The sequence below is a fragment of the Nelumbo nucifera genome, chromosome 1 (genome assembly GCF_055504915.1).
Source record: "Nelumbo nucifera cultivar China Antique chromosome 1, China Antique-T2T, whole genome shotgun sequence".
NCBI classification, from domain to species: Eukaryota; Viridiplantae; Streptophyta; class Magnoliopsida; order Proteales; family Nelumbonaceae; genus Nelumbo; species Nelumbo nucifera.
Genome location: NC_142649.1, coordinates 99,869,186 through 99,884,695, shown reverse-complemented (window position 1 = coordinate 99,884,695; position 15,510 = coordinate 99,869,186). Strand labels below are relative to the sequence as shown.

Below are 15,510 nucleotides of genomic sequence, written 5' to 3'. Positions count from 1 at the left end.
TTGGCGGCTTTGTAGGATTTCAAAAATCATAGGCATAAATTTGTGGTGAGCACTCATGGGCTTTCAGAGAGTGGTTGTGAAGCTGGAATCCTTGTTGAAATGTGTATTTCCTCGTCTTTTCTCCATATCGAATCTTAACTAGAAAACAATCTTTAACATTGTTCTAACTCTCCATCCTTTGGATTTGATTGGAAGTTGGAATTTAGATCTAATCCGAGAGCGTTTGAATTTGTTACCGTTCAAGAGGATCTAGAGTAACGCCATTTAACATGCAAAAGGCTAGAAACAAGAGGAATCTCTGAGTTGTAAAGGTTTTCTTCACAAGGCCAAAGTTCCATTTGAAGCCATAGGAGATTAGGGGATAAAAAGCGCAGAAATAGTTTTATTTTTAAGAGAAGGAACGATGAATATAGTTTGGAAGTGATCTTTCAGTGGAGAGTCCTCAACCAAGGGCCTTCCCATGATTTGATTTTATTACCCAAGACTAGGTCGTACTTGTAGTTATTGAGGAATAGTGGAAGAATACAATAGATGTCTATCGAAGGAAAGTCAAGAGTTGTTCTGTGTCATGGTACGTCATTCCAACCTTTATTTGTTAACTATGCATACTTACCACAACCCGGTGGCATAAAGTTTTGGCAGCTTTGTGGGATATCCAAAATCATAGGCATAAATTTGTGGTGAGCACTTGTGGGCTCTCAAGGAATGGTTTCGATGCTGGAGTTATGTGCATAGATACATTTACTTTTCCTTGGAGGGCAATTCATAGTACTCTTCCCATATTTCCTTAACACAATATGTATGGTCCCTCGTATGGAAACAATGTCAAATTCTTGGAAGATCTCTTGGGGAATCCATGTTGAACGGTGTATTTCCTTGTCCTTACACCATATCGAATCTTAGTTAGAAAACAATCTCTAAGTTTCTTCTAACTCTTCAACGCTTGGATTTGATTGAAATTTTGATGTTAAAAGAAATCTAAGAGTGTTTGAATTTGTTCCCATTTAAGAGGATGTAGAGTAATTGTTAGGATGCTGGAGTTATGTGCATAGATACATTTACTTTTCCTTGGAGTCATAGTACTCTTCCCTTATATCCTTAACGCAACATGTATGGTCCCTCGTAGGGAAACAAGGTCAAATTCTTGGAAGATCTCAATTTTGGGGAATCATTGTTGAACGGTGTATTTCCTTGTCCTTACTCCATATCGAACCTTAGTGATTGAGGAATAGTAGGAGGATACACTGGATGCCTATCGAAATAAAGTGAAGAGTAGTTATGTGTCATAATCCATCATTCCAACCATTATTTATTAGCTCATGTATACTTACCACAATGCGGTGGCATAATGTTTTGGCGGTTTTGTGGGATATCGAAAATCATAGGCTTAAATTTGAGGCGAGCACTCATGGGCTTTTAAAGAATGGTTGGGATGCTGAAGTTATGTGCATAGATACATTAACTTCACCTTGGAGGGCAATTCATAGTACTCTTCCCCTATTTCCTTATCGCATGTTGTATGGTGTCTCGTAAGGAAACTAGGTCAAATTCATGGAAGATCTCTAGTTTGGGGAATCCTTGTTGAAAGGTGTATTTCCTCGTCTTTTCCCCATATCGAATCTTAACTAGAAAATAGTCTCTAGCATTGTTCTAACTCTTCATCCTTTGGATTTGATTGGAAGTTGGAATTTAGAACAAATTCGAGAGCGTTTGAATTTGTTCCCATTTAAGAGGATCTAGAGTAATGCAATCTAACACATGCAAATGGCTAGAAAAAAGAGAAATTTCAGAGTTGAAAAAGTTTTTCTTCTCTAACCCAAAGTTCCATATAAAGCCATAGGAGATTAGGGGACAAAAAGCTCAGAAATAGTTTTATTTTTAAGAGAAGGAACGATGAAGATAGGGTGGAAGTGATCTTTCTATGGAGAGTACTCAACCAAGGGCCTTCCCATGATTTGATTTTATTACCAAAGACAAGGTCCAACTTGTAGTGATTGAGGAATACTGGGAGGATACACTGCATGTCTGTCGGAGGAAGGTCAAGGGTAGTTCTATGTCATAATCCATCATTCCAACCTGTATTTGTTAGCTCATGCATACTTACCACAATGCGGTGGCATAATGTTTTGGCGGCTTTGTCGGATATCGAAAATCATAGGCATAAATTTGTGGTGAGCACTCATGGGATCTCATAGAATGGTTGGGATGCTGGAGTTATGTGCATAGATACATTAACTTCACCTTGGAGGGCAATTCATAGTACTCTTCCCCTATTTCCTTATCGCATGTTGTATGGTGTCTCGTAAGGAAACTAGGTCAAATTCATGGAAGATCTCTAGTTTGGGGAATCCTTGTTGAAAGGTGTATTTCCTCGTCTTTTACTACATATCGAATCATAATTAGAAAACAATCTCTAAGTTTATTCAAACTCTTCATCCCTTGGATTTGATTGGAAGTTCGATTTTAGAAGAAATGCCAGAGCGTTTGAATTTGTTCCCATTTAAGAGGATCTAGAGTAATGCCATTTAACACAGGCAAAAGGCTTGAAATAGGAGCAATTTCAAAGTTGAAAAGGTTTTCTTCACTAGCCCAAAGTTCCATCCAAAGTCAAAGGAGACAAGGTGATAAAATGCTCCGAAATAGTTTTATATTTAAGACAAGAAATGATGAAGATAGGGTGGAAGTGATCTTTCAATGGACAGTCCTCAACCAATGGCCTTCCCATGATTTCATTTTATTACCAAAGACAAGGTCAAACTCTTAATGATTGAGGAATATTGGGAGGATACACTGGATGTCTATCGGAGGAAAGTCAAGAGTTGTTCTATGTCGTTGTCCATCATTCCAACCGTTTTTTGTTAGCTCATGTATACTTACCACAAACCGGTGGCATAATGTTTTGGCGGCTTTGTGGGATATCGAAATTCGTAGTTATAAATTTGTGGTGATCACCCATGGGCTCCCAGAGAATCGTTGGGATACTGGAGTTATGTGCATAGATACATTAACTTCTCCTTGGAAGGCTATTCATTGTACTTCTCCCCTATTTCCATATCGCGTCATTTGTGGTCTCTCGTATGGAAAGAAGGTCAAATTCTTGGAAGATCTCTAGTTTGGGGAATCCTTGTTGAATGCATGTATATTTACCACAAACCGGTGGCATAATGTTTTGTCAGCTTTGTGGGATATCGAAATTCGTGGTTATAAATTTGTGGTGATCACTCATGGGCTCCCAGAGAATGGTTGGGATACTGGAGTTATGTGCTATACATTAACTTCTCCTTGGAGGGCTATTCATAGTACTTTTTCCCTATTTCCTTATCACGTCATTTATGGTCTCTCGTATGGAAACAAGGCCAAATTCTTGGAAGATCTCTAGTTTGGGGAATCCTTGTTGAATGCTGCATTTCCTCGTCATTACTCCATATCGAATCTTAATTAGAAAACAATCTCTAAGTTTCTCTTATCTCTTGATCCTTTGGATTTGATTGGAAGTTGGAATTTAGAACAAATCCGAGAGCATTTGAATTTGTTCCCATTTAAGAGGATCTAGAGTAATGCCATCTAACACATGCAAATGGCTAGAAAAAAGAGAAATTTCAGAGTTGAAAAGTTTTTCTTCTCTAGCCCAAAGTTCCGTGTAAAGTCAAAGGAGATTAGGGGATAAAAAGCTCAGAAATATAGTACTGCCACCCATAATTTTTATCTATTGTTTATTCTAAGAGTGTACATGGTGAATATAGTACTGCCACCCATAATTTTTCTCAAGGTTGAACTCCATGTTATACTGATAACCTGTTGTGGAAGTCCCTGCATACTAGTTTCTTTGGATTCTCAGAGGCTCTGCAGGAGTATATACTAAGTGTAGATAGAAAACAAAGTTTAAATCTAAGTGGTGGTTCAGAAATCAGTGACAAGCAGAGCTACAGAGATAACTTGAAAGATAATTCGAAGGATGAAGGACAAAGTATCAAAGGACCTCAAGCCATAGATTGCAGTGACTCTAGGAGCTGAGGACTGCTCTTAGAAGTAGCGGATGGAGAGTGGGAGAAGAACTTGATTTTGACTGTAGACAAGAGAGTCCAAGATTAGGTGAATGTTGCAGGGGCGTTTGCGAAGAGATTTAATTTAAATGGTACTGCTATAGCTAGACCTTTTGATGACTCAAAGGCTGTGTATTATGGAGCTGGTGAAGAAGTAGTGATCCCAGATGCTGAGTCGGTGGAAACTCCAGTCAGAAGAGTAAGGATAGAAAACTGGTTTCTGTCTTGTAACCATAATAGCATCTCAGAAAGTCCTCTCAAGCTCCAGCTGGTAGGGATTTTCCCTTCAATTACTGGAATGAGGAAACTCTGGTAAAATTGATTCAAGTCCTAGGTGGTTAGGGTCGATGGTCTGAAGCTCGAAGAAGTTCCTAGATGCGTAGAGATGCTCATTAATGGTTGCTGGCTTAAGGTTTGGGTTCTGCTGGAAGGTGAAACAACTCCTTGGATGAAAGGTTCTAAGGAAGAAGATGTCGACATCCTTGAAGGTTGGGTTACACGTGGAAAAAAGAGTTCGAGCCAGAAGGTCTTGAATAATGTATAGATGACGAACGAAGATGAAGAGACACCACCCAGGTCAGTCAGTAAGTATCTGGATAAGAATGATGGTAGCCCAATTTTTTTGGAAAGTGGAGACCAAAGTGTAGGCAGAAAGTCTTATGTGGAGATCATTAAGGGCAGAGCCATGCCAGCTAACCCTCTGGCTCCACAAGGCATTTTAAAACCAGAGTGGATTCGAACCAGGCCCTTCTTTTGAGGGTGAACCAGAGCTGCCTTGTGGACAAGATTATAGGCACTTCTCTAGAAAAGAATGGTCTTCGATAGGATCACAATGGCAGAGGGGATTTAACTCCCCCTTTTCACCTCAAGGCAAGGTCCCAGGTGATTCAGAGACGGAGGTTGGAGAAGTGTCGTGATGACAAGTTTGGTGAGGTAAATCAGTCTTTGAGTATTTCAATTAAGAAAACTGGCCTGGAATGTTCAACTGGTGTTAAGGAAGCGAAGAATGATTTGCAAATTTGTAGGGAGGAAGTTCAGTCCAGAAACAGAAAAGAAAACAGGAGGAAACATCTAAGGCCCAAAAAATATAATCTGAAACGAAAGAGAAGGATGAGAAGAATTAGCTCGTCTGGGATTAGAAAAAGAGAGGAGAGGTGGGTTTGGGTGATTGCCAGGTTTGACAAATGCGGTAAGAAAAGTTTTGTCTGTGGTCCCGGAGAGACTCTCATCGACTGTTCTCTCTCGTCAACGTCTGGTAATGCTAGATGCTATTCTGAGGTTAGGAGGGCCTCCGATGAGAATCATGTTCCCTATGAGGTTGAGATCTTGAGTTTGACGTCTCCAGAGGATAGGTATGACTTGGAATGTCCAGTTTCTTCATGTGCGGAAGAGACACCTCCCGTTGAATTGGAGAACTTGGAAAGAGGGGAGGCAATTACTAGGAAAGAGATTACTAATATAGATGCTGAAGGCAATGATGGAGGTAAGGTTGGAGGAAAGGAAGATTTAGCCGTTGAAGATTCTTTCGGTGGACAGGCTGAAAATCAGGACAAAGATGGCTTATTTTATCAGGAAGTTGATATTGGAAGGCTAGGTGTAAATTTGGGTCAAAGGAGCAGAATGAAAGGGAAGGAAGATCACAATGGTGGGAGAATTAACAAGAAATCGCGTAATTTGAGAACTCACAATATAGTCCATGTGACAGAAGGAAAAGTGTGAAGGTTAATGGGATATCTGGTACTGGTAATAGGGGGGCATAGTGCAAGATCAATCACTGTCCCCCCTTTTGTTGAAGGAACAACATGTCAATAAGGTTTCTGATGCCGATTCAGAACCTGGTGCAATGCAGCTGTTACAGGAGAATGAAAGTGCTGATAAAGCTACAGATAAGATGGTTATCAAAGAATTAGTTGATAAGGGGGGTCACAGTAGGGAAAAGCTTGGGTTTATTTTTTTGGGGCAGTGAGGAATTTGCCAGGAAGGCCTTTGAAGAATTTGAAAGAAAAAAGGAGGAAGATAAATTAAAGATCAAAGAGCATTAGAAAGGGAGCAAGGTCTGGGATGAGGAATTCACAGATTGTTTTCTTAGGCCTGTTTTCTTTTCAGGAGTCTGTTTGGGTTTTATTCTGCTTGAGAGGTTAGTTTTCTTAGGCCTGTTTGGGTTTCCTGTGGTTGCTTCTTGCTATAGGTGATGTCTTATCACCTTCTGTAATCTTTTTTCTTTAATAATTTTTCTTTTAAGAAAAGAAAGCATTGTCGCACAGACATCACTTTTGTGCTTTTCAAAGATTATATGGTTGTTACAACACCAACTTCATTACAGGTTGGAGTGGCTGCTTTTCATTTGAGGTTAGCTTCATTACATCTTTCTCAATTCATTGAAACTAGCAGTACATATCAGAACACAAAGACCTTGCTGCATTTTTATGATCCTAAGGTGATTATTGCCCCCCTCTCCAAACAAGCCACCTCTGGATGGCATGGTTGGAGTTCCAGAGCTGGTGGATAGGTTTTATACATCAGTCAAGAAGGTGGTAATCTATTATTTTGGATTATGCAAATCTTTGTGTGTGCATAATGCATGAATTGCAGTGATTTTTTTTGATAATTATGCATTCCAGTTAAATTACATGTTCTGTTTTCAACTGTGCAGGTTGTAATGTCTCATGGTTGCAAACTACTCACTATGGATATGACCATATTTTCGATGCATGGCATTATTCTTGATTAGTAGATGTTTGAATGACTGCTATTGTGATCATAATTGCCCAGGTATGTATCAGCATTAGGTATTAATTCAAATGTCCTACTTGCTTGGGCCCAACCTTTGGGTGCATGGCTGTAGAGTACATTCGACAATGTTTCTACCCTAAAAAGAATTGGGCTATGTTTTGTTCATTTTGAATATTAAAATAATGTTATGCTTTTTAAATACACCTGTTTACATAAATTGTTATCAGTAGTACCATATTAGTGCGAATTTTGTGAATTCCTGGCATTGCATAAGTAGCTCTGTAGGGATGTATGTAACGTAGATGATATCTGCTCAATGCTTTTACAGTTCTAATCTTCCTTTGTTGCTTAAAATTAAAAAAATATTATTATTTTTTTCTCTTTTGATCAGTAACAACTAACAAATACAAACTTTTTTTTTCGATAAATAAACATAATTTATTAGTGAACTACTGAAACATGAGAAGAGGTTGTCATTACAGCTTAAAAGAAAATGAGAGTATGACACTGGTTTCTGTCTCCTATGCAAATTGCATTTGGCCTAAGGCCAAACTTTTATCAAACCCTTGTACCCATTGAACTACATGTCCTTTGAAAACCATTTAAAGGCTTAAAGTGTTTGATATCATTTCTATAACTCCACAAAGCTGCTTTACTTCCTTTTGTTAACCATCTGATTGTAACATGGGTGCCCCTTTAATAACCAATTATTCAACTCCCATCTCCTTTATGTTTCATACTCCGGTAACTACTTGAACTCCACCGATTGGACCTGAAAACATTCCACGAATGAGTCCATTCTCATATCTTACCACTCCCCCTACCGTAAAAATCTAGTTCCATCCATCCATCCCTTTGCCAGTGATTTCCACTCCCTCCTTGCATTTTGCTTTTTTTTGTTGATGAGGCTGCAATTGCTGCCTAATTTCTAAGAATATCATTCATTATGAAATCCAAGAACAAATATATTGTTTTCAATCAATGTGCCTCCCTCACTATAATGTTTTCCATTAAATCCTCTTCATTTCTTTCTGTTTCCTTAAACAATCATGCACTCCTTTCTTCCCATATAGTCCAAATCATAGTAACCAGTGCAATTGTCCATGTTAATCTTCCTCCTTTGACAACTTGATCATGGACCATCAAACAAATTGTCCAAACTAGTAGGGAGAGACCACTTGCATCTAAATAGAGCAAGGAAATATTCCGAATTACAATAGACAAATGGATAGGAGATTAGGAAGTGGTAAGCCGTCTCCCCATTCTTTTTTTTTGCACATTAGACATGAATCAAGAGATTAATACCAGTTGGGTCTCTTCTTTTGTATTAAATCACTAGTATTAATGCTCTGACGGAAGACTTCCCAGCAGAAGACACTAATTTTCAGGGGGATGCGAACACATCAAACTTCCTTTACAACAAAGGACATCTGGGAGGGACTAGGAGAAAAGCAACCTTCCAATCTTGGATCAAGAGAAACCCCATCCAACACATGCAAAATGATAGAAACAAGAGAAATTTCAAAGTTCCTATGATTTTCTTACTTGAATAAAAAAATCAGAAAAAGAATGTGTTTTCTGATGTAATTTAGAGAGAAGAAGAAAAGAAGTCAACCTAGGTTCGAAGAGAAGAGAGAAGAGAAGAAAGAAGAGAAAGGATGCTGTTGGATTGTTCTGGCCGCCCCACTAAATCTTATTTATATCTGTGACTTTAAAGAAGTAGAGTTACTCTAATACCCCTACTTAAACCAAAAGAAAATAAAAAAGGCCAAATCGGCTCAACTACCATAACTGTAACATAAAGAAATAAACCGTAAAATATAGTTTGGGGCTGGGACCACAGACACACTAATAGTCTATCAACAAACTCTACATTCTTCTTTGCCCATAGGTTCAACTAAAACCCGAAGGAGGAGACAAGGGGATAGCAAGCTCAAAAATAGTTTTCCCTTTAAGAGAGGAACGATGAACATAGAGTGGAAACTACCTTTCAATGGAGACTCCTCAACCCTATGGTCTTCCCAAAATTCGATTGTATTACCAAAGACAAGCCATACTTGTTGTAATTAAGGAAGAATGGGAGGATACCATGAATGTCTCCAAGTAGAATCAACAGTAGTTCTATGTGATAGACCATCGTCCCAACTTTTATTTGTGAGCCTATGCATACTTACCACAACCCGATGGCATAGAGAATGGGCAGATTTGTGGGATAGCGAAAATCTTTAACATAAAGTTGTGAGTATTCATGAGCTCTCAGAGTGGTTGGGATGCTGGAATTTTGTGTAGAGCTACCCTTACTTCTTTGTCGAAGGCAATTCATAGCACCCTTTCCCCATTTCTTAATCGCATCATCAATGATATCTTGCCTGGTAACAAGGTTAAATTCTTGGAAGATCGCTAGCTTGGAGAATCCTTGTTGAAATGTGTGTTTCGTTTTCTCTATGCCATCACTAATCTTAAAAAGAGATCAATTTTGGGTTGAAAGTTGGATTTTAGGAGAAATGCGAGAAAGCTTGAGTTTATTCACACTTCTAGGTTTTTGAATTTGTTGGATGGGGTGGTTCTTGATAGCTTAGTTGGGGATAAACGAATATGGGTTCCTAACTATTAAGATAGGTTTTCTTGTAGTTCCTCTTTTAATATGTTGGTTAGGGTCAGTCCCCACACTGAGTCTATCCTTGTGAGTTGTGACATATTGAGAGTTTTGGTGTCCACCTATTCCCCCAAAAGTTAATACTTTTTGTTGGGATGTTTTCAATGGAAGTATCAACACCCGTGACATTTTGCAGCAAACAAAAGACCTATCTGGCCCTTATACCACTCTGTAGGACTGGTGTCCCACAAAAGACCATCCAATCAAAGAGGAACAAGAGTAACCCCATCTAGCACATGCAAATGGCTAGAAACAAGAGCAATTTCATAGTTCATAAGGTTTTCTTCTTTAGTCCAATGTTTGAGCTAAACCCAAAGGAGACAAGGGGATAACAAACTCAGAAATAGATTTGCATATAAGAGAAGAAACAACGAAGATGGAGTGGAAGTGATCTTTCAATGGGGACTCCTCAACCTAGGTCTTCCGAAGGTTTGATTTTATTACCAAAGACAAGGTCATACTTGTAGTCATTGATAGATTTGTTGGGGATAAACAAATTTGGGTTCCTAACTCCTCAAGTAGGTTTTCTGGTGGTTTCTATTTTAAAATGTTTGTTAGGGTCATTCCCTTCCCCAGGTCCATTCTTGTGACATGTTGAAAGTTCTGGCCTGCACCTATCCCACAAATGTAGTGGCTTTTGTTGGGTAGTTTTAAATGGAAGTATCAACCCTAAAAAAAAAACAAAAACAAAAGAGACCTAGTGGCCCTTTATCTCCTCAAATAGGACTGGTGTCTCACAAATCTCCTCAAAGTTTCATATAAAGACAAAGGAGACTAGGGGATAAAAAGCTCAGAAATAGTTTTATTTTTAAGAGAAGGAACGATGAAGATAGGTTGGAAGTGATCTTTCAATGGAGAGTCCTCAACCAAGGGCCTTCCCATGATTTGATTTTATTACCAAAGACAAGGTTATACTTGTAGTGATTGAGGAATAGTGGGAGGATACAATGGATGTCTATCGAAGGAAAGTCAAGAGTAGTTATGTGACATAGTACATCATTCCAACCTTTATTTGTTAGCTCATGCATAATTACCACAACCCGGTTGCATAATGTTTTGGCGTTTTTGTGGGATATCGAAAATCATAGGCATAAATTTGTGGTGAGCACTCATGGGCTCCCAGAGAATGGTCGGGATGGTGGAGTTATGTGCATAGATACATTAACATGGAGGGCAATTCATTGTACTCTTCCCCTATTTCCTTAACGCAATATGTGTGGTCCCTCGTATAGAAACAAGGTCAAATTCTTGGAAGATCTCTAGTTTGGGGAATCTTTGTTGAACGGTGTATTTCCTCGTTCTTACTCCATATCGAATCATAGTTAGAGAACAATGTCTAAGTTTCTTTAACTCTTCTTCGCTTGGATTTGATTGAAAGTTGGATTTTAATAGAAATCCAAGAGCGTTTGAATTTGTTCCCATTTAAGAGGATCTAGAATAACGCCATCTAACTCATGCTAATGGCTAGAAACAAGAGTAATTTCAGAGTTGAAAAGTTTTTCTTCACTAGCACAAAGTTCCATCTAAAGCCAAAGGAGACAAGGTGATAAAATGCTCAGAAATAGTTTTATATTTAAGAGAAGAAATGATGAAGATAGGGTGGTAGTGATCTTTCAATGGAGAGTGCTCAACCAAGGGCCTTCCCGTGATTTGATTTTATTACCAAAGACAAGGTCAAAATTGTAATGAATGAGGAATATTGGGAGGATACACTGGATGTCTATTGGAGGAAAGCCAAGAGTTGTTCTGTGTCGTAGGCCATCATTCCAACCTTTATTTGTTAGCTCATGCATACTTACCACAACCCGATGGCATAATGGTTTGGCGGCTTTGTGGGATATCGAAAATCGTAGGCATAAATTTGTGGTGAGCACTCATGGGCTCCCAGTGAATGGTTGGGATACTGGAGTTATGTGCATAGATACATTAACTTCTCCTTGGATGGCTATTCATAATACTTTTCCCCTATTTCCTTATCGCATCATGGACGGCCTCTCGTATGGAAACAAGGTCAAATTCTTGGAAGATCTCTATTTTGGGGAATCCTTGTCGAATGGTGTATTTCCTCGTCTTTACTCCATATCTAATCTTAATTAGAAAACAATCTCTAAGTTTGTTCTAACTCTTCATCCCTTGGATTTGATTGGAAGTTGGATTTTTGAAGAAATCCGAGAGCGTTTGAATTTGTTCCCATTTAAGAGGATCTAGAGTAACGCCATTTAACACATGCAAAAGACTAGAAACATGAGCAAATTTCAGAGTTGAAAAGGTTTTCTTCACTAGCCCAAAGTTCCATCTGAAGCCAAAGGAGACAAGGTGATAAAATGCTCCGAAATAGTTTTATGTTTAAGAGAAGAAACGATAAAGATAGTGTGGAAGTGATCTTTCAATGGAGAGTGCTCAACCAAGGGCCTTCCCATGATTTGATTTTATTACCAAAGACAAGGTCGAACTTGTAATGTTTGAGGAATATTGGGAGGATACATTGGATGTCTATCGGAGGAAAGTCAAGATTTGTTCTGTGTCATAGTCCATCATTCCAACCTTTATTTGTTAGCTCATGCATACTTACTACAACCCGGTGGCATAATAGTTTGGCGGCTTTGTGGGATATCAAAAATCGTAGGCATAAATTTGTGGTGAGCACTCATGGGCTCCCAGAGAATGGTTGGGATACTGGAGTGCATAGATACATTAACTTCTCCTTGGAGGGCTATTCATATTACTCTTCCCCTATTTCCTTATCGCATAATGGACGGTCTCTTGTATGGAAACAAGGTCAAATTCTTGGAAGATCTCTATTTTGGGGAATCCTTGTCGAATGGTGTATTTCCTCGTCTTTACTCCATATTGAATCTTAATTAGAAAACAATCTCTAAGTTTGTTCTAACTCTTCATCCCTTGGATTTGATTGGAAGTTGGATTTTAGAAGAAATCCAAGAGCGTTTGAATTTGTTCCCATTTAAGAGGATCTAGAGTAACGCCTTTTAACACATGCAAAAGGCTAGAAACAGGAGCAATTTCAGAGTTGAAAAGGATTTCTTCACTAGCCCAAAGTTCCATCTAAAGCCAAAGGAGACAAGGTGATAAAATGCTTCGAAATAGTTTTATGTTTAAGAGAAGAAACGATAAAGATAGTGTGGAAGTGATCTTTCAATGGAGAGTGCTCAACCAAGGGCCTTCCCATGATTTGATTTTATTACCAAAGACAAGGTCAAACTTGTAATGTTTGAGGAATATTGGGAGGATACACTGGATGTGTATCGAAGGAAAGTCAATTGTTGTTCTGTGTCATAGTCCATCATTCCAACCTTTATTTGTTAGCTCATGCATACTTACCTCAACTCAGTGGCATAATGTTTTGGCGGCTTTGTGGGATATCGAAAATCGTAGGCATAAATTTGTGGTGAGGATTCATGGGCTCCTGGAGAATGGTTGGGATACTGGTGTTATGTTCATAGATACATTAACTTCTCCTTGGAGGGCTATTCATAGTACTCTTCCCCTATTTCCTTATCGCATCATGTATGGTCTCTCATATGGAAACAAGGTCAAATTCTTGGAAAATCTCTATTTTGGGGAATCCTTGTCGAATGGTGTATTTCCTCGTCTTTACTCCATATTGAATCTTAATTAGAAAACAATCTCTAAGTTTGTTTTAACTCTTCATCCTTTGGATTTGATTGGAAGTTGGATTTTAGAAGAAATCCGAGAATGTTTGAATTTGTTCCCATTTAAGAGGATCTAGAGTAACGCCATTTAACACATGCAAAAGGCTAGATACTAGAGCTATTTCAGAGATGAAATGGTTTTATTTACTAGCCCAAAGTTTCATTTAATGCCAAAGGAGACTAGGGGATAAAAAGCTCAGAAGTAGTTTTATTTTTAAGAGAAGGACCGATGAAGATAGGGTGGAAGTGATCTTTAAATGGAGAGTCCTCAACCAAGGGCCTTCCCATGATTTGATTTTATTACTAAAGGCAAGGTCCAACTTGTAGTGATTGAGGAATAGTGGGAGGATACACTGCATGTCTGTCGGAGTAAAGTCAAGAGTAGTTCTATGTCATAATCCATTATTCCAACCTGTATTTTGTTAGTTCATGCATACTTACCACAACGCGGTGGCATAATGTTTTGGCGGCTTTGTGGGATTTCGAAAATCATGGGCATAAATTTGTGGTGAGCACTCATGGGCTCTCAGAGAATGGTTGGGATGTTGGAGTTATGTGCATAGATACATTAACTTCTCTTTGGAGGGCTATTCATAATACTCTACCCCTGTTTCCTTATCGCATCATGTATGGTCTCTCGTATGGAAACAAGGTCAAATTCATGGAAGATCTCTAGTTTGGGGAGTCCTTGTTGAAAGGTGTATTTCCTCGTCTTTACTACAGTAGACGTTCAAGACTGCTATCAGCCTTGAACCCTAATAGATTTCAGGTTCGAAAATAGAAGAAAACAGCAACATCATCTCCTTATTCTCAGGACCGGTGGGAGTGGGGGACTCTACGAGGGCAGAAATACTAGCTGCAGTATAAGGAATTCAGATCGCTAACCAGCTTGGGGTGGAGCATCTCCTAGTTGAAGGGGACTCTCAGGTAGTAACAAGGTGGCTTCTAAACCCGGATGCTACCATTTGGGGCTAGAAAGATCTCATCAAAAAAGTAAAGTGGTTAACTAGGAATATGAGATTTGAGGTAAATGCTGTGGCTGATTCTCTGGCTAAATAGGGGGTATCCAGGGATATCCTTTTTTGTGCTACTTTGTAAGTTGTTATAATATTTTGGAAGCTGTACTTAACTAACCTGGAGAGGTTGCATCTCGTGCCTCTCCTTGGGACATTGTACTCTTCTCCTCTGCTTATTAATAAACTTCATTCATTTATCAAAAAAAATCTCAGATAGCTGCCGCCATGCTTCATACATTGATATATTTTAAGGATTTTCACATGTTCCAGTCTCTGCTCTCTACCTTTTTTTTTCCTTTTTTTCACATTATTGAAAATTAGGATCTACGAATAGAACTATATAAAATTATTATAAGCTCTTTAATGAAAAGTAAAGGTTTCTTGATATAGGAGTTCTAACATGTCATTGCTGTAGTTTTAATTGAAATTTTTGGGGTTTAATCACAGCTTACCCACCAAAAGAAGATGGATTGTTTAGTATACAAATATAAAATGTAGTTACATGAATAATAATTAAAATACAAAGCAATGTTTCCTTAAAAAATCAATATTATTAGAAGCTGGACCAGACCTAGAGACTCCTAGGACCTGAACTAGAACATGATTGGGTGAAGTAGGTTGCTGGGTCAACCTAGATTTTAGGTACATGCCATGAGCCCACAACAGGATGTTGGTAGTCCTTTTCGTTCTACTTTCTTCTCCCTTCCCAAGGAAAGAGATGATTGGGAGGCTTGGATGATGATGGTGATGCTTAATTGCTTACAGAAACATGACAGTTTTGAAATAGATGATTGGTTGATTCCAGCAAACCTAGATATTTTTTTTTAATTCCAGAAATGTAGAGCTTAGCAGACCATCGTTCTTAATGATTCCTAACACCAGCTCTTTCCTGTTCTTGTAATCTTTTTAAACCTTTTTTTGACTCCCATCCTTTATCCTAATTCTTTCCTGTTTCTCTTCCCCAACCCACTCACCCTCTTAATTTCTCTTGTCATCATTGTTTTCAATTTTAATATACAGAAATACAAAAAAATCGGGAATATTCTACTAATTTTACTGGGATGTTTGTAAATGCCAGATTTACAGAGCCAGTTATGCCTTGAAAAGATGAAGAAATACATCTGGTGGGAAATGGGGACGGATGAACATATTAAAAAGAAATCGAATGAAACTCAGCAGCCATATGTAAGATGTCCTTCAATATATGCTGAATAGCCCATGAGCATGATACAGATCTTCCTCTCAAACCAATAAAACCTGATATCAGTGTGAACATAAATGGTTTGTTCCTTTTTTTTTTTTAATTAACAAATGCGATCCCAACAAAAAAACATTCCAATGTGTTTCCAGCATGATCTGTGTCCACACATCTCAGATTTATAAGTCCCATT

The 15,510-nt window shown here is 38.5% G+C and overlaps 1 protein-coding gene across 4 annotated transcripts in view; it reads left to right on the top strand.

The window, feature by feature from the left end:
- Positions 1-15,167, top strand: part of LOC148803612 (uncharacterized) — a 95,830-nt gene extending 80,663 nt beyond the window's left edge. For 3 of the 4 annotated variants that reach the window (XM_088890106.1, XM_088890103.1, XM_088890115.1), the window contains 2 exons: positions 6,367-6,574; positions 6,697-15,167. The gene's annotated coding sequence lies outside the window, so the exon portion shown is untranslated. The remainder of the gene's footprint in view (positions 1-6,366; positions 6,575-6,696) is intronic. The other variant, XM_088890120.1, reaches the window with a different exon arrangement.
- Positions 15,168-15,510: the final 343 nt, after the last annotated feature.